General features: G+C 46.7%; 1 long non-coding RNA gene across 6 annotated transcripts; it reads left to right on the forward strand.

Moving 5' to 3' along the window:
* The first annotated feature begins 4,518 nt into the window (after nt 1–4,518).
* Nucleotides 4,519–22,620, forward strand: LOC142033622 (uncharacterized). 6 transcript variants are annotated; one of them, XR_012651271.1, is made up of 4 exons: nt 4,519–7,766; nt 8,946–9,062; nt 9,470–9,538; nt 13,141–14,765. It is a non-coding gene; the product is annotated as an uncharacterized LOC142033622 (long non-coding RNA). The 6 variants fall into 6 exon arrangements; XR_012651267.1 differs by having other exon boundaries at nt 4,519–5,103; nt 5,231–9,062; XR_012651269.1 differs by having other exon boundaries at nt 4,519–5,103; nt 5,455–9,062.
* The last annotated feature ends 666 nt before the right edge of the window (nt 22,621–23,286 follow it).

Raw genomic sequence — 23,286 nt, forward strand, 5'->3', positions numbered from 1 at the left:
CAAAAGCACGTGTTTGTATACTTCAGTTTTCACTTTGCATTACACTTGCAGGGTGCGCTTCAAGTTAGCGTTAAAATTAAGATCAGTTGGTAAAGGTCGTGATTTAATCAGTATGGGGTAGAGATGCTGTAATACTCACAGAAATGGTCACTTGTCTGAAAGAAAAGTAGCTTGCCCTAACTTTTTACATCACCTCGACCTAGGGGGTGTTGCTAAGTGTTTCTGCAGAGCAGCCTGCTGCCACAGCTGTGATGCTGTGTAGCAAGTCTGTAATGTTTTGAAAGTGGCCTTTAATGTTTGAACTTCCAGCAAGCCAGCTTTGTGTTTTCTAGTGTTGACATGTGGCTTCCAGACTTTAAAACCCAATACATGTTATGAAAATGCATGAATGTTGAATTTAAACCATATTTTAATAATTTGGCCACCTGTACAATATCCTAATAATCTTAAAATAGAGAACTTGAGATCCTCTGTAAAATTATTTGTAGCAGATGTTAAATCTTTGGTGTATTCTACACATTTACACGCTGGGGGACTGATATTAAACATTACCCTTACAAAAATAACCCAAAACATATTTATTTCAAAGAATTAGAATGGTTCATAGCAGGAAGTGGATGCAGGAAGCCTTGTCCATTGTTGTGGTTTGTTTTAAAGGTGTGCTCAAAATGAGATGAAAAAAGTTTGTCGTTACTGCAGTTGGACAAAATCATTTGAGTGTTTAAAAGATAAAAAGCCTTTTTTTATATGTTGTTCCAGCAACTTTCTCAGCTGTTATTTTTCTAGCCCAGCTTTCTTTTTTATTATTACTTTTTTTAGTACACTTCAACTCTCTGACCTTAAAAATGTAATTATGGGGCACTAAATCCTAAGTGTCAGACCCATTCTCTGATGATTGAAAAATTATCCTTTTGGTCAGAACTTGAGAGCCAGAAATTAAAAACTTGCTGGCAAGAGGCAAATGTTATAGCCTGACGTGACTGGGTAACAAGTCTCTTTAGTAGCAAAGTGAAGTGCTGCTTTTAAAGATAAAGACCTTGTTGACAAGCAAACGTGTATATATAGTCTCCGTTGATGTAGCTAGCTCCAAGTCAGCAAACTCTGAATTGGCTTCAGAAACCATGACACTTTTAAAATCTGAGTACGTTTTGGGGTGGGTTTTGCCTCCTGGGGTTTTGAGTTCACACTGTAACTACAAGGGCTGGACTTTGTGATGAAAGTTAAGGTTATGGCAAAGTCTTGTGTTTCCAGGAACTATGACTTTAGGAAAATCGGTGTCTAACACAGCAATAAAAGGGCAGCAAGCCCCTACCCACTCCCTCAACTACTGCCTCTTCCTCGGTAGGAAACATCACCTTGGGCTTCTTCAGTTGGGATAAATATCATACTTGCCCCACTCTTCCATTTTCCCTTCCCCAGTTGTCTCTCTTGTCTACGTCCCACCTTGCCCACTCTGTGCCAGCACCCTCCTCCCTCGCCTCCCCTCCCCTCCTTGCATTTCAGACATTTTCCAGCCTCAGGTGTAGGGGCAACCTCTAGACAATGTTATTCTGTGGGAAGACTCCCAGCCTTTCCCCTGGTGCTGTTGAGTTTGTGCTGGCAGCAATGGCAGTAAGTGTGAATTCTGGAAAGAAAAAATAGATGGAGGGCCGTTAAATGCCAAGAACAAATGCTAGATTGCCAGCAACTGGTAGGGCAGACCAAGGGGTTTGCTGCTTCAGGCTTCCTTGGAGCATCTGTTCTTTCCCTCCTCATCTACCACGGGCTGATGTAAGACGGGGTGCTGACTAGGGGACCTCGCTTTGACCAGCTTCAGCTCCTTTGATGTTCCCAATGATGCGGAGCCGGAGGAGCAAGCGGTGGGCACCACCTCTGAGCTGGGAGCCGAGCAGTGCCAGCCCTGCCCTATTGCAGCCTTGAACTAGTATTTCCTGCAGTAGGAAAGTGTGTTACAGTCACCGACATGATGATGTGGCTGTCAACTTGAGATCCTAACAGGGTAAGGAAAAAGGACCAAATTTTCAAGAGATCACTGGTCGTAGAGGCTTCAGTTTTGCCTCTATTTGTCCAAAGACAGTTTGGCCATAACTTTTGGAAGAGCAGAGCATGCACAGGTCTAACTGGGTTGTCTCACCTGCTTCAACCTCAAGGAACTAATCCAGGGTGAGGAATGAAAAGGCAGGTGCTCAGCCTTGGGTCAGAGTTGATGTGTTTTGCTTAAAAAGCAGAGAGGCTGTTGACTGATTAAAACTATGAGTTCTGCTACATTTTCTGCGTTCACAAAGAAAATAGGAGCATCAGTCAGCGAACTGTGCTGCCTGGTGTGTTCAGGGGTTACCACTGAAAATCTGGCTTAGGGAGTGAAAAGCATGAGTGCCGCCGCTGCTGCTGGAACTCATAAAGATATGTCTGGTTGGCTTCTGCAGCAGGTGGTAGTGTCAACCTGGATGTGACCTTTCTGTTTCTGGAGGAGAATGGATCAAGGCTGTTATGCAGCCAAAAAATATTTGCAGCTGGAGACAGGGATGGGGCAAATTTTTCCTCTTTTATCATAAATCAGTGCAAACCTTTTTTTTCATGCTTTGAAAAAAAATGCATTGTCCTGTAGCTTTGTGGTGCATGAAGTGATGCTGAAATACATGATAACCTCTGCTTTATCCTGAAATAAGCTAAAACTCATCCCGAAGGCTTTTTTTTGTTCCAAATTATAGTGAATGTAAACATACATGTGTATATATGGACTTACATAATCACTTACAGACTTTTGACATGTAAACATTAATTTACAGTTGCTGAGATTGTACTGATAGGCCTTTGGACACTCACAGCTTCTGATCTTTTGCATGGAATGTGTAATTTTTCTTCTGAAGGCTGGTTTATTTAACCAGGTAGATCATCACAAGCAATGATTGAGATCTCTATTTTGATTTCTTGGCTATATAGTTTAGCATTAAAGATACCTGTTAGGACTTGATAAATAGGAGCTGTAATGGCAGGACTTATTTAAGTGTGTATGCAACTGATGATCTTCAAGTCACTACTGTGCATAACCCACTCCTCTCAGCTCCAGAGTGCTAGCTAACCAACCCAAACAGCAATTAGAAAGGGGGGGGGGGGGAAAAAAAAAAAAAAAAAAGCAAAGGTCCAAGGAAATGGCACACAGACAAGGCCAGCAAGTAAGTGGTACTATTCCTCATTTAAAGTGAAAGGACAAAAGAGGAAAACTGGGTGATTGAAGCATCAATTCTTGTCCTGACTGAGAACTGCCTGGCTTCTGCCTGGTTCAGTCAGGATTTGGGAGCTACTCCATCTCTGATGGATGTGTGGCACATTCGGGTTTTGCTGGACATTTCTCTTACCCTACCTTTGATGTTTCTCGAACGTTTTGGATTTGGCACTTGTGCTCAAACCCTCTGAGCAGGACACGCGCTGGCACCTCTATCCAATCGTGGACCCAAAAAGTCAGAGCCCGAAGTTCGCCAACAGTACATCTGTGGTTAGGAGGGCGTTGTAAGGGACGTTGTACTTCAGGTAGGGCCAGCCCCGGTGTTGGCAGTAGGAAGGTAAGCAGGGTGAGAGCTCACAGGAGTCTTCCTACAAGGGTCTTCCAGGAAGAGTGAACGGGGCATTTGGGGCTAGTCAAAGCTGTCATGAAATACATTGCTTTCCCGAGAGGGTTTTTCTCAGAGTCAGCATAAATGCTGTTGACTTCTGTGGGCTTTGGAACAGTCTTCCTTGTGTGTAAATCACTTATGAATTTAATAAACACAACATCACTGCTTTGGTCTTAATGTTACTGAAGACATGAACTGAATATGTAGAAATACAGAGAAGCGGTGAAACGGTTCCTGAACTGTCACCGGCAAAAAGGAAGGCTGTAAATCTTGAAGAGATGTGGAAATGTGGAAAAGTTAATGCCTTTTATTATTATTTCCTCCTCCTTTTACCCTCAGAGGTGAAACGGCGTGGATATGTCTTCTTTCCTCCTTCACTGACTGAAGCAAAATAACCTTGGAAAAGGGACTATTTGGGGTCTGCAAGCGCATGAAAAAGTTCTGCTTTCTCAACAAAATGAAATAATTTTAAAGTTTGGGGTTTCTAATTGACTGAAAAGTTAATCTCAAAACAAGTTAAAGTATTCATTCTCAGTGGTTTTTTAACTTTGTTTTTTAAATCCAGCCAACTTTGGCCTTATTTTTTGTTTTAACAACAAAAAGAAGTAGAGGTATGCGAGCATTCCAGCTCAAAATGTCCCAAACGTGGGGGGAGAGGGTTAATTTCTCCTCGTTCTTCTGTCAAGACGACGAATAAATTCGTCCCTAAATCCGGGAAATCCATTTGAGGTCGTTCCCGTATCGACTTGTCACCCCCTGGCTGACCGGGGGGCGGGGCTCGGAGGGGCGGGGGGGCGGGGCTCGGAGGGGCGGGGTTTGCGGGGCGGGGCTCGGAGGGGCGGGGTTTGCGGTGCGCGGTGCGGCCGCGCGGGGGCGCTGCGGGCCGGCGGCAGCGCGGCGGGCCGGGTCTGAGGGGAGCCGGGCCGGGCGCTGAGGCCGGGGCCGTGGGCCTGTGCCCAGAAACCGCCGCGGGAGGTGGCGGCCAGGCTTCGCCGGCAGCGCCGGAGGCTGCGGCCGAGCGCTGGGCGTTGCTCCCGCGGCAACGGGTCGGGCCGTTTCCCCGCGGGACGGCGTGGCCGGCCGCGGCGCCTCGGGGGGCTGGGGCCTGGGGCCTGGGCGGGCGCCGCTGCCGCTGGGGCCGCCGTCCGGCCCCGAGCAAGGCCCGGGCGAGCCGGAGCTCGGAGTTGCTTTCCTCAGATGTAAATATTTGCGCTTTCGGCTGGTTTTATGCGACTGCTCTCGGGAGACGAAACGATCGCAGGTATCTCCAATAAGGTTGCAGCCGTTTGGGGTTTCTTTTTTCCCCCCTTTTCAGGGTTTTAGGGGCCCTCGGTTTTGTGGGATCAGCTGCTGCGCCGAACCAGGAGAGCTCTGCAAGTACGTCTGACTAGTAATGCCCGCCATCGCCCTGCCGCCTTCCCGAATAAACGCATCTCCTGTGCGCGTTTTCCCTCTCCAGCTCCTACAGTATTTTATCTAAAACCTGCTGGTATGTTAACTATTTTAGTTATTTATCAGCGCTATCCATCAGCAATTTGCTGTTGTGATTGGCACCGATTTTACAGCGCTCTGCTTTTTCTGTTGCCGTGATAACATATATTGTGCCATGTTTTTAGATCCTGGCCGATTTCCCCATATGGTTTCCATATGGGAACATGCTGCTCTTGTTAGCCACCTTCGAAGCGGCCCGTCAGCCAGGTCCCCGCTCAGAAACAAATAAATTGTCTAGTGTCTACTGTATTTCCTTTCAGGCCGCACTCTCCACTTTAAACTTGGCAGCGTTTCAGAACAATCAAAATCCAATCAGCGGCCGTGCTAACTCCATATGTTTTATTTCCAGACTATGCGAGGCGGAGGAAGCTGAAACTATTTTCGGCGTGTAGCAATGTTTAGGGTGACATGCCACAGATCGCGCTGCACGTTTTCCGCTGACTGTTACCCAAAGCCCCATTCAGTGAAGAGAAGTGCTCGGGTTTCGTGCAGAAAGCTGTGGCCGGCCAAGCGCTGCAGATCAAATTAGTTTTCCTGGAATGTGGAGTACCTCTAATAGAGAGTGAAACGAATGTAAACTACAATTAGTTCGATGTGTTGGAAATACGCTGGAGTCCTCTGGGGCTGAGCCTTACAACATAAGCAAACTTGACAGGTTACCTTTCTTTAAATGGTGTTTTAAACGTGGTGATTACCCCTGTCACGGGTCTGTTGGCATGTTCTCTTGGGCTGTGTGCTGGAGTCCATCAGTCAGTCTCCTTCTGCCTCTAAAAACGGTGCAGCCTGCGTCTGGATGTAAAATAGCATGTCAGGAGGAATGTGTATGCACAGGCAACAGCAGTTTCTCCAGCAGAGTTGCCTGGCATCCCCTGGGATCAGGCTTTTCCCCACGAGTTTGAGCCGGGTCTGTTTATTTTGCCCTGATCTGTGCTAACAGTTGGCAGGCGACGGCTGCAGCGCCTGACCTGTGTTGGCGGGATCGCCCACGTTCATGGCAGCTCACCTGCCCGTGCTTTATGAAGGTGGAAGCTGGAGGTAACAGGGTCAGGTTAGTGCCTGCAGTCTTGCAACACCTCACACCAGAGGCAGGTTAGGTCCTACGCAAGGCATCTGACCCAGCAGCAGGCAGCGATGAGGAGCGCAGAGCTGAGGAAGCTGCTTAAAAGCAGGCAGGAGGTACGAGGCGGTGTTGGAACTTGTGCTTGCATCTCTGGAGCACAGACACCAGGAACCAGCTCTCAGAGCAGATTGTTCCTGCTTGGAGAAGCGCTGGCACCATGGTTTGTGGGGGAAAAAGTCAAGGAAGCATAAGGCAGACTCTCACCTTGCACACAGGAGAACCAGTCCCGATCCTGAAGCAATTGCAGTTCTCGCTTTTGGGAATGCAAGGAGGACGGTGAACCAAAACTAATATGAGAGGGTAGGTTTGGATTGGTAGCATCTCGAGCAGATGTTTTTCCCTGGGCCAGTGGTGTAAGTAAAGAGTTGCAGAACGATTTCACGGAGGCTGAAAAGCAGCAGTAATCTCATCTCCTAGCCTGTGGTCCTGTTGCATTGCTCCATTTCCCTCTGGCTCTGTGTTGCGAGTCTGGCGTAGCACAAGCGAAGCCCTCCATTTTGAGATTTTTCCTGAAAGAGAGTTGTAGCCCACTCTGCAAGCGTATGACAGAGCGGGGAGAGCTCGCTGCCAAAGTGCAGGAAGCACCAGCAGAGCTGTTGAATGTTAATCCAATATTTAATGTTCAGTGGGTTGCCAGTAGTTATAAAACCGTTCATATGGTTTGATGGCTGTATACAGCTTTCCGTGGTTACTTTACATCTGGCTTCAAGAGTGATGGATTTGAAATACCACTAGGATGTCTGTTAGGAAACACTGTGAGGCCTTAGGAAAGGCAATAAACCAAGATTTGTCATTGTCAGGGAGCTGGCTTGAAGGATGCTTTGAAAAAGCACTCTGCATGACCTTCGAGTGCACAACAAAGTCAAGCTCCCAGGCATCAAAGTAATGCCACATGTCAGGAAAACCTGACGCGTATGGAAAGCCTAGAAGGTGATAGCCAGCATGAGGCAAATGTGCAGATCAATGCTAATTAAGTGAGTAGTAATGTTTGAGTGAAAATAGCTGTCGGACCGTTCAGCTGCGGTGTTTGGCAGTGTAAAATGCCGGTGAGCTTGGAGGAAGCAACATACAAGCAAAACTCCCAGACCCTGCTCCTCTTCCCCAGGCTCTCTGGAAGAAAGACACGGCACTGAGCACACAGCTCTCCCATTCGGAGAGGGGAGACCGACACAGGGGCGAGAGGTGTCGGTGATGCCTGTACAGCGCTTCTGGAGGGTCTGCGCTTGGTGGGGGCCAGGGGCTGTGCCAGCAGAGAGCGTGGCCGTGTTGATTCCTGAGTGTGCTCACGACCAAAAAAAGCTTTGGTCAGGTCAGTGATGAGGGAGGATAAAGGAGATGTGGGAGAGAGTGCTCAAGAGGCTTGTTTGGGGATCCACAAATTGGTAATGTTTTGTGTTCAAATTAGAAGACTGTAAGGGCTTTAGGGGCAACGAAGTAGGCAAGACTAGTGCCTACATCTGCGTTTTCTAATTATTTTTTTTTTCCGTTGGAAGTGGGAATATCCTTCCGAAGGCATACAGCACACAGAGAATTTTTACCAGGTAAACATTTACCTTTTATGTGTGAACGTTTATGTGACAACTGAGGGGAGGGCAAAGCCAGCTTTGCACTCTCGAAGGAGCACAGAAGTCCGGGGGAGTTTGGGACACATGAACACCAGCTGCTCAGGTTTGTCGGCAGCAGTACCCAAGGCCTGATCTATAGGAACTCAGAAGCAGAGGGATTTTTTTCTTTGTAAATCTCCTTTTTCTCATTTTGTTACTGTCTTGTTAACCTCCTGGGTTCAGTAAGCCTCTCCAAGCTTTTTCCCCCTGCACTTTTTGAGTCTTTCTGATCTTTATTAAATCCTGATCCACGTCCTCTCTTTGTGAAGCATTTTCTGTTCCTTCCTCATTACCGCTGTTATTTGTTTTTCACAATTGCCTTGCAAGCTGTTCCTTCCTTCCCTCCAGTTTTCTTGGTTTATTTACACATCCCAGCTTGTTTTTCTTTCTGGAAGGGAAAAATGCAGAGGCTCACGTGAAGTATTACACAAAATAAAAGGTACGGCCTCCATCATCGTTTTAGTTTACAGTAGTTAACTTCTTCATCATAAGCTTAAATTAACCCTCCGAGTCATCCCGTTGATGTGCTCAGGCTTCACCCATTCCCTGGAGCAGCGTTAACGGCCGCGCCTGGCTGCAGGGCCCGTCCTCGGACCGCGCGGGGAGCGGGACGTGTCCTCTCCTTTTTTGCGCTTCCCTCAGTAGGATGTTTGCTTTGTTGGCCTATAGAGGACAGCTGTTTCAATAGCAGCAGACAGGAACAGGTCATAGGGATTAATATTTTTAATTGCATTTTAATTTAATTAATTTTTAAAATGTTAATCTGGCCAGGGTTAGAGTGTTTCGTCTTTCCTTCCCCGCCATCCCCCAAACACTGGATGTAGAAAGAGCAGGATTAGTCTAATCCAATCCAACAATCTGTTTCCCCCCATTTTTTTAACTTTTTGTTAACCTAATGAAAAGAACAGATATAAACCATTTTCAATTCCAAGATGAATTAATTATAATTTTATTATTTGTTAATTCAGTTATAAAGCATTAAGCTGAGTTATAAAGCCTGAAGCTAACCCAGAAATTGAACAGTGGATTTTGAGATGATCTTTACAGCTGCATGTATTCCCCCTGAGAAAACGATGAAATTAAAGTTTGGAGCTTTTATTATCCTCTTTTCCCTAGTGAGATGTGCCTTTGCTGCCTGCACAAGGAGATTTGAATAGACTGAAGGAAATGCAGAGTAAGTCCCTCAACACTTTTGTGGTGGGAGAAGCTGCCCAGGACATCTCTGGGCCTGAGGTATGTTGAATATGAGAAAAGGGCAGGAATCACTAAGAAGCAGGAGGGCAGTGTTGCCACATCGTATGAGTTTATTTTAAGTGCTCTGGTACTTGCTGCTTTACTTTAAACCCCTACGTCTCTCTAAGTTGTGACATTTAATGCGATGGAGCCCCTTGTCGGGGAAACTGCACTGCCGGGTGAAGCCGTGGCGTTTGCTCCCAGCTCCTCTGCTGTAAATTCAGCTTTGGGTCCCTGCCGGGACATTTTCTTTGTGAAATGAAATCGTGGTTTACGACGCCCATCCATGAGTCAAAGTTTTTCTTTCTGGCAGCGTTTGAAAACGGAGCCATATTTTGTTTTCGTCTATAGTACAGAATGATGTTTTTACCGACAGTTTTGTTCACAATGGATTTTTGGTTTTACAGATTATGCTTTTGAGCAACACTGCTGTTAGCATAAGTGCACTATTTCCAGTTGTGCCCAAAATGAATCTGGTGAGTTCCTGCAGAAAATACATGTAAAATAAAACAAAAAATTTAATAAGACCTACTTAATTTATATGCTTTTGCCGTAAGTTTCTTTTTGGGGGAAAAATAAATAACCTGCTGTTCAGTGACAGGATTTTAACTCACGCTAAAAATAATATATGAATTCAAGTAGGCAGCCTGCAGCCTGTGCGCAAGCATATACCTAAGCACACTTGTGCATACCTATTATGATAAGGCATATTAGGCTGATTTATAGAGTTATTTTGTTATTTTTTGCTTGCTGCAAAGTGTCAATTTTACAATGACTTGCATCCTAGAGAAACAGAAAGCCAATATTTGAAATTATTGTTGCTGTCTTCCTACTTGAATTCCTTTCAGTATCGGTGAAATCAGCAAGAACTTTGTCTTTAACCAAATGATCTAGGGTTGGGCACTCAAGGTTGCATGGACTCCAGCTATATTTTCCTTTTTCAAATGGGTCCGTGATATATTTGATATTTAACTGGAATGTCCCACAAACTTAGATGCAGAGCAAAATACACATGCAAATGGGATAAAGTAAAACCTGGGAAACGCTTAGAGCTTATTTAGTGCCTTCCAAGTTTGTAAGGTGCACACTGAGTAGAAATAGAAAACTAACAAGCAAACCTTCTTGGGGCCCAGCCCTGCGATAGGATGCACCTTGATGCTTGAAGATGTAACCGCTGCCCTCGCACCACACAGGCAAACCAGTCCTGCACCTGGTGAGCGAATTTTGTGGTGGGCACAAAGAATGAACTCTGAGTTGAAGTGGCAAAATGTAATTTTCAGCACCAGCTTTTCCCGCCACGGGTGCTGTCCTTCTGGGCTTGGCAGGGGTGTTGGCACCTCCAGAGGTTGCCTGAGTTCAGGACTTCTGGTTGTTGCTTTTCCAGGTGTGGTGAGAACTTCGGAAAGACTAACCTGGCAGCCAGGGGCTGTTAGCAGAGACCAGTGAAGGCTGTGGCAGAATATAGCTGTCTGGGGAATCGGGAAATTTATATGCAGGGGAGAGAGAGAGACCAGAAGTCCATTAAAATGACAGGGTGCAGACAGAGCGGAGGAGAGAGGGGGAGAGCCAACCATAGCAGTTGGATTTTCTGGCCAGGACATTTCAAGCCAGAAGAAGTTCTAATGGGAAAGGTGGGATCAGCAGCTGAGCTTCAGCCTTTGTTGACCAGGCACTTGTGCCGTACACACCACCTTTCCCTGCAGACCCTTCAGAGAAGATGGTTTATCTTAATTTTCCCCTGATTGTGTGTCCCTCTGTTTTTAAGAGCACAGTCTTTGTGGTAACCCCACGGTTCCTTGCTCCCCTAGGGTCCCTCCATCTCCCCCCATCTCCCCTGGCTGCTCTTAGATATAAGCACAGTCCGAATGCTTTGCTGAGCTGGGACCTTGCCGTGGTGGAGGTGAGGGCTGGCTCCACAGAGCTGAAGGAGCGACTCTTGCAAGTAAGGGTCTGGTCTGAGGTTTGGCTGGTGGCACTCTGTGTTTGTGTTGCGCTTCTTTATTCTGCACACTGGAGTAAAGCACAAGTCGCGTATCTCCTTGCCGTGAGGGCCTAGCCAACAACAAATAATGTGAGCGTGAACAAGGGCAAGGGAAGGAGAGTGACTCAGGGGTCATCTGTCCTTGGATACAAGGACGTAGCAGTTGCACTTACTGTAAGAAGTGGGTGAGTCAGTCGCACAGTTGTTGAATTGAAAAGTTTTGGGAAACCGCAGAGGGCTCGCTCTTGGCTTTTGGGCATCTGCAGATAGCATCTAAGGCACCCCTGGGAGAAGGTAAACCTGACCCTGGAATTGTACTCATTGTGCCTCCTCGGTGGAAGCATTTGAAGGGGATCCTTAAGAACACAAACTGTTTTCAGAAACCAGGAGGAAGGCGGCTGTGGATGTCTCAGCACAGATGATATAGCCCATCCTGACAGGGAAGAAGAGCTGAACTCACTCAGAGGGGCTCGGTGTTCAGCACCTTCCTTGGCCTTGTCTCTGTGAGACAAGGACAGGAGAAATCATAAGGAGAAGATGGTTCTGAACCTATTTTTTCAAACTTTTTTGTTTTGTTTGTGGTTGTGTTTCTGTGGCTTCTGGTCACAGCACCTCCTTACACAAGTTAAAGTGATGTATGAGCCAGAGCTGCTTTAATAAATGTGCTATTAAGGATGTGGTTTTTTTCTGAAGGATTTTCAGCTGTTAGGACAGATGGACAAACAGCACCAGGGGATCCTAGTAGACTCTATCACACCAAATATTATGTATTGTCTCCCATGGAGGCATTTATGCGACTACCAAGCGAGCAGCAGAGACTGGGTGTCCATGGTGCCACTGAAAATGAGTGGGGGATGGCCGGCCATGTTCCCAAACCCCTGCCGGGCTGCGGTGAGGTCCCAGAGGAGGCAGCTGGGGGCTCATGGATGCGGCTCTGGTGACCGGCAAAGCCAGCCGCCTCCGGCAGCGCACGGCTGGGCTTGCTGGGGAGGCTGCCAGTGGTGCGCTGGCGGTTGCCGCCTGTGGTCGATGGGCCCCTGGGGAGCTGTGGGATAGTTTTAAGAAGTAACTTTTGAAGAATGACTAAGAAAAGGAAGCCCCATGTTCACTGAACACATGAATGAATGAAGAAATGAATGAATGCAGGGTGCGTAGGTGCTGCAGCCACAGGGGTCTGGGCCTGATCTGTGAAAATTGATCCAGTCCCTGCTCCCTGGACTGAATAAGCGGTGACCTGGTGGAAAGCTATGGCCAAACTATCTCAGAAATACTGTCCCTGAAGTTTTGGGGTGTTAGAGAGGCTTGCTAAGGAATTGCTTGGGCTTTTGTAGTCTGCACCCACGTGGTTTAGAGAGGAGAGGGCAGAGCCAAGAGGACGCAGGCAGCAGAGGGGTGTTTTTGTCCCCGCAGGTCTGTGAGCAGCCGCCAGCTTGGAGGACGCTGTGGGGTGAGGGGTAGGCATCCAAGCGAGAGGGTGGACTCCCAGCCCCACAAAAGTTGACGCCAGCATCGTCAGCCCTCTGCCCTCGGCCCAGAAAGGAGGAGGCCAGCAGTGCAGGCGTCGACTTATGCCCCTTGCACCTTTCGAGGACGAAGAGACGCCCAGCGATGGGCACGAGGTGGCTCTGGGGGCAGGAGGGGGCACAGCGCTGCCTGCCCTGGGGTACGAGCCTCCTCTCGGTGATGCTCCTGGCCACCTTTTCCCCCATTCCCTTCCGTGTTTCGCAGTGCTATTCCCAATCCTTATAGCTGCCCTTTCTGTCTTGTCTTTTTCAGCCTTGCTGCGAAGCCTGGAGAATGAGGGCATTTGCCCTGTGTCATCTCCGGAGCCTGGGTTCCCCTGCAGGGCTCCTAGGGGCTTATGGCCTCCCTGATGGTTTTGCTGGTTTTTGTGTATGTCCTATTTGGTGTGAGCAGCACTGGGCCCATGGGATGTCAAAAAAATTTAAAGGAAAGGATATGTTACACACTGTTGATTATTATTATTTTTTAGTGCCTAACATATAGTATTTAGAATAAATTTATTTTTGAAAGCCTGTATAAATTGGGGTGGTGAGACACCTCATTTTAGTGCTGTAAATTTGCCTTTCTGTATAGAGAGAAGAAGAAACAGCAAAACCCTTCACTGGTTTAAATCAGTGCAACTTTCTGGCGTCTGTGTCAGCTCTTCTTCCACCAGAATTTGTACTACAACCCTAGGAGTAAATTCAGCGGCCGAGGACAGGCGCAGCATGGAGCGCATACATTCAACACAGCAAGCACTGAGGCTTAGCTGAATAGCGCTTGATGTATTGTTTGGGTGGCTTTCAACACCCCAACCAAAAATAAACATCAGTCGTGCTTCTCTCTTCGCTGCGTTGAAATGCAGCCTGTAGAAAAAAAAAAACAAAAAACAAGCAAACAACTCGATGCTTGCCATCCTGTACGGCTGTGACACACGACCTGCGAGTCAGAGACGCTACCTCATGGTACAGGGGTCAGCGGCAGCAAATCTTGGGGACGTGATGAGGGATGGCTCCGAAGGGAGAGCAGTCTGGCTGCCCCAACCCTGGCGGCTGGTGGTCTTGGCTAGCAGGGCCACGGCCGTGCTAGCCCGTGGCAGCCAAGCACGGCCAGCCTGAAGCCAAGTCCCTTGGGCTGGCACAGGAGGATGGTGGGGGGCTCCACCTTGCAGCCCCGGAGGAGGAGGAGGAAGAGGAGGAGGAGGAGGAGGATGGGCTGTGTTTTGCAGCGAGGTGTGGACTGACGGCCTGCAGCTGGACGGGCGGACGTGGGGAAGGCGGGGTGAGGAGCCCTGCAGCTGGGGGAGTTGTGAGCGCTGCTGCGTGGCGTTTGGGGTTTTAGCCCTGGCTCGAGGACTCTGCAGGTCGTTTTGCTGCCTCGCTGTTCCCAGCGTGGTGGGTGGTGGCACCCCTACTCATCGGTGATCAGCCCTGTCTGTGCTTTTGGGTACTTTCCTAGGAAATGGGTGACATGTCCAAGGGGCTTTGTCGTTCCAATGAAATTCAGAAACACAAACAGAAAAAACACGATAAGAAACTGAAAGAAGAAGCCAGGAGCATTACGTTGTTATGTTGTTTTATGAATGTGAAGCATCAGCTACAAAATCGCTGAGGCTGATGGATAGTTTTTTACCGCCCAGAATAACTGTCCCAAAATTCAGTATGTGCTTTCAACAGCAAAGGAGCATTTTATATTTTACAGATAGATCTTGTCACTCAGGGATTTCAAAGGCCCTATGCTGAACCCAGGTGAGGGTTTTTTTGGGGGAGGGTTGTTGTTTTTTGTTTGTTGGTTGTTTTTTTTTACTTTTTCAGAGGTTCTATTTGTGTATATGATGGAAGAACAAAAGTCACAATAAAAGCATAAATGCTCAGGGAGAGAAAGTAATGTGCTGTAGACTGGTTGATTATTTGTCACATAAGCAATCTGTATTTAGAGAGTTACATAAAAAATATAGTTTCCATAGTGAAAAGTGAGAACACCCACCAGTGTTAGGCAGTTGGGAGCAACCAGTTTATATGCAAGCTAGAAGGAGGAGAAGCATAAAGAATACCCTTCAGCTTTCCTAACCACTGTTTTACTTGGACCACAAGGTACACTAAATGTTGCTGAGAAATCTTAAAACTTTCTCCAACGTGTTCAAGAATTCAGATCCACGTCTTTCATTGTCACTGGCTGAGTGCACGTATTTACTTGTAGGGCACTTTTATACAGTGTGATGGAGACATTAAGCTCGAGCCTGGTCTAGTGTTCTGAAAATAACTCACCATTTGGGAGGAGAATAAAGGGTGTTAATCTCTGCTCCTTGGCTGAAATTCCTAGTAAAGTTTTTACTTCTCCATTCCCAAGAATAGGTGCAGTGTTTCTCAAGAAATAATTCATATTCAGAGTGTTACTCTGTATATAAAATTTCAGTGCACCAGTGCACAACTAATCCTTAGAAGGAAAAGTTGCCCTCAAAAATCTAGCCAGCTCTGCAATACTTAATGTATATGGACTTGAATGATAGGCAAAATGTTGAAAGAATTAAGTTAAATGTATTTGGGGGGAAAAAAACATTAGGAAAACTCTTGGGCAAATCTTTTACAGATGGTAGACAGCTTAATTGCTGTGGTAAACTTGTCTGACATTTCTGGAAAAATTTGGGTGCTACAGTAATCTGTAGAACCCAATGGACCCCGGTTTAAATGGCTTGAAACAAAGACATATACATCTTCATCTTAGCTGGGTTGCTAAAGTTTCACCCAGGGTTTTGGGGGTGAGTTTTTTCCTTCCTTTATTTTTTTCCATTTAACTCCTTTTAACCAATTTAAAAGTTGTACACGTATTATTTGGATGGGAAAGCAACAGAGGCCTTAAACGAAGTGAATGAGGTTACAGTATTCCTCTCTACCAAATGTCTTCCTGGAAAGTTTTATACTGTACACAGCTGGACAAACTTTAGAAAAAAATTTTTTTTTTTTCTTTTTGCATGGAGCGTTGTGCAGGACACAACACTAACTGGAGGAGCACAGCCCCTGGCTGTCGGTGGAAGCCTAAGGGCTCAGGTGTCACTTCTTACTCAGCGCTCCCCAGTCCAGAATCGGCATTTGGTGCCGGCATGTAACACGACTGCTTCTCCTCTGTCTCACAGAACGGCTCCTTCGTCTTCCTCTTTCAACTTCTTACTAGGCAAATCCCGTACTCTCCTTGGGTCTGGGCTCACCCTATGGCCCGGGACCGAGGTGCCCCGCGTGCCCCATACCGGACCCGTGCCGGAGGGGCTGCGAGCGTGTCCCGCGCCGGCTGCAGACCTCCCCGCCTGCGGCTCATCTGCCATCCCAGCGCTTTCGGGGTCTGTCCCGGGCGGTATCGATTACTTACGGGTGTGATGAGAGCGAGGTTTGCATGGACCTCCTGAGGCCGGTGGTGCTTGTGGCATCCATCGCTCATTGTGTAGCTGAGGATTTCTTCCGTTCTTCTGGTTTTCTGCTTCTTTGTTTGGTTTGCCGTGTTCTGTCTTTGCCTTGGCAACTTACTTCAATAAGCTTTCCTCTGCAGAGAAGGTATTTGTCGTAATAACAGGCAGCAGAAAACAATTCCTGTGTGTCCCAGAGAATACAGCCATCAGGAAAGCTTGTCTGTCAGTGGGTATGGTGTTGGGATGCTCTGAGATGTAGTGTTTCACATTACAAGTCTTTCAGTATGTGCTATCTAATAATATGTTTGTTTTACACTGGATCATTTACGCGCATAATCTTTTGCATTTCGTGGAAGCTTCCTGAGCAAGACTTGTCGCAAATCAAGTTGCCGGTGTGCAAGTGTTTGCAGGTTTAGTGGTAGAGGAGTCTGTCTGTTCCGGTTTTACATATTTTCTGATGCTTTCTGGAGAACAGCGTTAGCCAGGCTGACTTAATTGTTGCTTAATTCTTCTAGCTCTTAAAAAAAAAAGAAGTCTCATATTTTTTGTTTCTCTCAAACATGCATTGCTTTTAAAAGCTGATAAAGTGCTGAGTGCACTCTTCCTTTACAGGTGGGTCTTGGTCTGGTCTCTCTCACTGCACATTTTTCTCCTTTAAGGAAAGTCTTCCTGGGAGTGAGCGATCTCCCAAGGGATGATATGACTTCAAGACAAAAATAAACCTGGCAGGGAATTGGGGACAGGATTATAGAGCAGTGTCATTCCTGAAAGTATTTTAAAAAAAATCCTTGAATATTTTATTAATTGCCTAGGTAGACCCCCTAAGAGGTGGCGGTTTCACCTCTGCGAGGTGAGTGACTGGCACTGCTTGTTTGCAGGTCAGTGCCTCCACGGGCCGTTGAACCACGGGAGTTTTCAGCATCCAGGGTGGGCGCTGCATCCCAGCGAGGGGGGATCAGTGCTGGGGCACCCCAGGAAAGGGTCTGTGCTACTTTGTGATTTATTTAATGAGGCTTTGCGGGAGCCCCAGGGGGTACAGGCATGGTGAGAGGGCTGGGTGGGCCAGGTGGGGTCTCTAGGGAGGAGACCTGGCTGGTGGAGGGAGGGCAGCAGAACCGGCCAGAGGGTGCTGGGGGAAACCCGTTATCCTGGGGGCAAGGCGGTGGGAAACTCACCGTGAGGTGGTTTGAGGAGCTTTGGGAGTTCAGGCTGAGGAGGGAGAAGGGCTGCCTATGGGGACCCAGCACTGGGGGTACGTGCTGTGGGCTGGGGAAGGGTCCGTATGGGCACGATTTCTGGAGGAGATGAAGGTGGGTCGCCTTCCCCACCAGCCTGACAGAAGACCCATGTGCATCGCGTTGCGTGAGGGACTGAACTGCCAGAGAGGGGCAAGTTGGGGAAGTGGGTCCCCCAACACCGGCACTGGGGAGGGGCTCTTCCCCACCAGTTTGACGATTGCCCTGGGGAAATCCCTCCAAGGTGCCGCTGCTTTGGTTGTGGTGCAGTCTGAGCTCCGCTGACATACCTGCGACACCTTTCATAAAAAAGTAAAGCGAACAAACAGAAAGAATAAAAAAAAAAAAAAAGAAGGTTCAGAACTGGTGCTGCTACCAGTTGCTTCCTGGTCAAACTGGGAGATGTCTTTTCTGTCTCTCCTCTCCTTACCTGTGTCTGCAGGCACACTCCACCGCCAAAGGCACTGGTTTGGGCTTCCCCGCACGCTGCGGCGTGCTGCGCCTGTGGATTTCCCCGCAGAGCGCGGCGTGGTGCGCCTGGAGGGGGCAGAGGACGGTGTTCGGCATGTTCGGTGCAGCTCGTGGGCCTCGGGAGCGGGGTTATTTTTTTCTCAATGAACAATCTTGAATAACCAGTGCCTTTCTGGATGTGTTTTTTAAACATCTTAACAGCCTGCTGTTACATCTGCTAATGTGTTTTCAAATGCTCTTTGCAAGGCTGGCTGTCCCTGCTAATGAGCTACAGCTTCTGTGAGGGAGAACGGCCCTGGAGATTTTGTGGTCCTGCAGGAAACAGGTGTTTCTGTTTGAATATGCCTTTTTTTTTTTTTTTTTTTTTGCATTTTTTCCCTGAATACAAAGCACAAGCTTCTGCAGAGCGGCTGACAGCCATCTGAGCTCAGGCACCTGGAATATCCCACCTGTGACCCTACTCCTTCTGGAATTTTCCCACTGCCTTACTGGAGAGAGGTGTCTGCTCTCCAGAAGAAATAGGAATTCTCACATGGAACTTCCTATTAGCTACAACCCTATCCCTGTACACCTGAAAAAGGCAGCAAGCGCCGGCTGTGTGAATGGAGTAAGCATTTCTTGCAGTCCTCATGCTTTTCTTCCATCAGCATCTCTACCCAACAGTGGAGGAACTCTTCTGGTTGGCATTTCTTTCTCTTCCCTGCACGCTGAAAGACGGTGTGGCCGCTGAGCTCGTGGGTGGTGCGAGCACCACACAGCCTGCCCCGAAAGGAAGGCCCGGGGAGAGTGGGATGGGAAGTGCAAATTATACCCATAAAAGGAGGAGGAAAGTGCCTCTTTGGCCATCGGGTTTTTGGGGAACGGCTTGATGAGCAACTCTTTGACTCAGCTGGAGCCCTGCAGGAGTTCCTGCAGAAGTGCGACCATCCAGCCATCCTTCGGGACCGGCCGTGACATAAACCCACGGTTTCTCTAGCAGTGCTGGGTGAAACCCTCTAGTCCCTGCAGTAAATGGGTGTTTTGGTTAGTGTCTCAAATGGGACCGTGCTGTAGCAACAAAAGGCTGCTGTGTACTATGGTGCCTCACATGAAACCCCCTCTCTAGTCAGTGGAGAGAGCCAGGAACTTCCAGGGAGTGATTAATCCCGGCTATTTTAGACACTGACTTCAGGGTGGGATGGTTTATCTCCCTCCATTGAAGGGTCTGCTGTCAAGATCTCCAGCTTACATGAGATGAGATGGGATAGATTGGTTGCTTTATCCCACAGACACGGGACCAGAAAGATCTCATTCCCTCTGTGAGGTGGTTTTATGTCTTCCTGGTTTATGTCAAGGTTGTAATTTGCTCGGTGGGACATACAATGGAAAGATTATTGTCTCCTCGAGGGAATCTGGTCCCATGTTTGTGGTGTAAGTAACAAAATCTTAATAACTGGCTTTGTTCTTCATTCTCCCTGAAAAGAGAGACAGCAGGTATCTCCAGGAGGGTACATTTGTGTTTGAAATGAGTAACGAGTCCATTACAGGAACCTGGGAAGGGTGGGTTCCCTTTTTGTGCAGATTAGCAGAATTCGCGTAGATTATTCTTTTTAAGGAGGTACAGAACGTTGAAAAATTAAAAGAAACTTGAAAGTAATTCTACCTGATTTTAAAAGGTTACTTTGAGATTTGAGAGAGAAAAAAAAGGCAAGGCAACATCTCCTCTTTTCTGCCCTCTTGTAACATGAAAGAAAGTTGGTCCAAGTGCTTGGTAAGTGTTGTTTGAGAGTTTCAATAACCGAGACATCACAGCTCTCTGGGATCACAGTAGTTATCTCAGAGAATGAGAGAAGACCTGGACCGTGTAAGCCAGGTCGTCTTCTTGCAGTGCCCTTTCATCTTCCTCTTTTCTACTTACAGACTGGCTGATTTAAACAGCCGGCTTTACTTCAGTGTTTCAGTTTGCACGGAGCACACGTAAGCACAACACGCAGCCCCCAGACAATATTTGCCCGTAAAATATGGCAGAAACCTGATGTCTTTGCAGCCCCTTTCAGAAATGCAGTGCGGGTCCTAGCAGAGGGCTGGCTGCTCAATGGTGGGGTGAGGGAAAGTTGCGACGTGACGTGTCACCCCGCTCGGTTCGTAGCCTCGAGCTGGCAGACAGAGTTCACTGACGGTGTTTGAACGCATGGCGAGCCGTGGGATTCCTCTTGGCTGTACTGCCGTTCAGAAAAAGGGATTTTTGTTTCTCATTTAATGCTACGTGGCAGTAACGCAGTGACAAGAGGGTCCCATAAGTAGAGGCAGATTTTCCTCCACCGCCCACTGTTTAAAAATTGTAAGGGATGTAAACTGCTGTTTAGTAAATTAATTAATTTTCTCATCTGGTGTTGTAGATGAATAACTACATTGAATAGTATATACATTTATCTGGTCTGTTGGTTTAATCTGCGAAGGAAGGTCTTTGCAGCAGGTGACACAGTGTATGTCACTCCTGCTCCCTAAGCATGTTATAAAACCAGATTTGCTTGAATCTGGAAAATACTGTATTTCGAACCTGACTGCTAAGCAGCTGCTGCTCAGGGCGACTGAAAGCATTCTCCATCCAGAGACCTGCAGGCATTTTGCAGAAGAAACCCGTGCTTTGCTCCCTCTTTCCAGCAGGGACGCGGGGGTAGGGGCGGGCAGCCTCGGACCCCGCTCTGCGAGTCGCCGGGCACCAGCACCCCCTGCTTTAATAGTGACGTGACGAATAATCTTGTCATCCTAACGGTGCCATTGGCATGGCGCAGGGGCACTGGTAAGGAGAAGTAACACCTTTCATTAGGAAGAGAGGTAACAGGAGAAAAGCCCAGAGGCTTTCCAGGCACGAGTTCCTTTCCCCTTGCCTACATTCTACTGCGTGCCTAACCCGTCCCATGGCATTTATGCCTGAAGCCTTTTGCAGCCTGTTGCTACAATATCTGTAGTTACGAAACAAACCCCAGAAATAGAATTCCTGTTCTGCCACCCACCTGGGCCAGAGCAAAGCGGGAGGCAGTGTCTGCTGGGAAGAGGGAATCTGAATGCCTACCAGTGACGAAGCTGTGAGATTAGTTGTGCTAAAAACAAAAATGACTTACCCACATTTAACACCTTGTAAGAGATATTTAATTCTTTACTTTTATATGTATGAGATTAATTTGATTTAATATTGAGCAGATTATGGACAGGTGGAAATCAGCATGTGGTCTACTGTAATATCCAAGTAGAAATATGAATATAGTGTGCTTAATTTACCAAGGGTGGTCAAAATAATGTATTTCTGAATGTATTTCTGTTGCAGGGGCTCTTAAAAAAACCAAAACCAAAACACCAAAGCAGAAGACCGTGGCAGAAGATTGAAGTTCTCTGTTGCTTTTTCCTTTGATGCTATGTTCGTTACGGTCTCCAGTCCACCTCAGTCTGCTCTACTGGCAAGTTGCAAAATGATAGCGTTTTATCGTGCTCTTTGCCTGTCTAGCAAAAGCTCCTTTCTTGTTACATATGCACTTCCTGAGCATACTTGACTACTGAAGTGAATAGGAACTCTGTAAATGGAAGCGCAATATGATTCAGCTCTCAAAGGTCTGGGAATTGCATCTTTAGATACTCAGAAGAATATGTTCCGAGTTGTTTTTTCCTGTATGTACCCAAGTCACATTTAGTTGACAGCTAACGTTCCTAGCTAGATAATGAGTATATTTCTTGGAAACTGTACACAGAGGATTTCTTATGGGTTTTCTTCAGTTCCTTCCTATTTTTAGATTTGCATGTAATTCACAGTACTTCTCTCTCCATTATAAGAAGGCAGCAGGTGTTCAGTTAAACTAAATAATTGTCAAATGTTGTATTCTTCTTTTTTACAGATAGGGCCAAGAGGCAATTTTCTAGGGTTGATTTGGCAAAACAAAACAAAACAAAAAATATTTTAGCATAATGGAAGCTGGCTTTGAGTGGAAGTCAAATGTTAATGGATTCAATAGAAAAAATGCAATGTTTTCATGGAATCATGGAAAGATTTGGCTTGGAAGGGACCTCTGGAGGCCGCTAGCCTTGTCCCCACATCCCAGTATGGGTAACTGCAAAGCCAGGTGGCTCGAGCTCATGTCCAGTTGAGTTTTGACACTGCAGCTTGGAGACTGCTGGAAGTTGCAGAGGAGTTTGTTACAGCCATCCAGAATTAATCCAAGACGAAATGTCAGGTGAGTGAAAGCTGTCCCTGGATGGGCGCTTGGTCTGATGCAGAGCCTCCAGGCCTGAGGAGTCGCCTGCCGTGTGCAGCTGGACCCTTGCATGGCCTTGTTAATCTCTTTTAATGCAGGGGTTTCAGGAGCTCTTTTTTTGATGACCCCACACTTTTGCCTGGCTTTGAATGGGCAAAGTTATTGTACTTTGCTGTGCGTTCAGACCTAAGCTTCAGTACTCTATCAAACCATTAAAATGCTAAGAAACATAGGCTTTTTCTTTTTATACTCCATGGACAATAGAAAATGCTTTCAAGCAGGATTTCAGCAGCCTTCTTGCTTTGACATTGAAAACATTCTTGCGGAGAGCAACAATCATGCAGAAATTGCTGTAATAAACTGTTCCATTTATAGAAATGTAAACAATATTTATGTGCTATTGGTAGTACTTTGGACAAAATCGATGTGTGGGCTTGTGTTTAAAAAAAATAGTGGAGGAAGAACATGACACAGAGAAAGAACAAGCTGTTGACTAAAACGTTGCCGGTCACAATGGCCTCAATAAAACCATGTCCTAATAGTAATTTTAAATGATGTTGTGTTTGAGGCTGTAGAAGAGCTCCTGGTTTTTGGCAACTTCTAATCACCTTTTTAATTTCTGAGAGTGATTTTGTTAAAGCATCTTATGCTGATCACCTCAAAAACAGTGACTTTAAAAAATGGTCCTTATCCACCACTTTTCTCAATGAAGTGATTAAGTTACGGTCTGGTTTTATCCTGGGTCAGTCTCCAACAGCTGCCTATGCATAATGATTGACCACAGTAAAACTATTAATTTTTTGCAAAGGTTACTGTGTCTTATGATAGATTTATCAGTTAAAGAGCTCTTTATTTTTCTCCCCTCTTTTTCTGCCTGTCACATTTTTATCAGATTCTTCCCTTTCCTTTGTGGTTTCATTCTTCTGGTTTGTGGGGACAGTGAGCTGTAGAAAGCGATGCTCCCTTCAGTGGAAAAACAGAGGTTTACTTTTGAACAGACATTTTTATTGTCTTAATGAAGTGGTTGATCTTTTAACAAATCTGTGAAAGACAAAAGTCTAAATGACTGTACGTATAGTTACTCGAGGACATAATTAAGCTTGAGGTTTAATTTCCAGTCATGGTCCCCTTTCCCTATCTGTTCCTAGCTCTGCCCATCTAGTTTTTTGATTAAAATGCTCAGTGCTGGTCTCTCTTAGCAAAAGGGAAATTCTGCTCTGCAAAGTGTGAGCAGAGCAAACACAGCTTATCCTTTCTGTTGTGTTGAAGAGGGCTTGATAAGAAATTTTGTGTGCAGGTATCACTTAGAAAACTTAGGCAGAAATATCACTCTTGGCTTATTTTGTGAAGATCGTCAAATGTGTGGTCCAGCTGGCAGAAGACCTATTCAGAAACTTTTTCAAGTTTG

Source organism: Buteo buteo, chromosome 8, assembly GCF_964188355.1.
Source record: "Buteo buteo chromosome 8, bButBut1.hap1.1, whole genome shotgun sequence".
Taxonomy (NCBI): domain Eukaryota; kingdom Metazoa; phylum Chordata; class Aves; order Accipitriformes; family Accipitridae; genus Buteo; species Buteo buteo.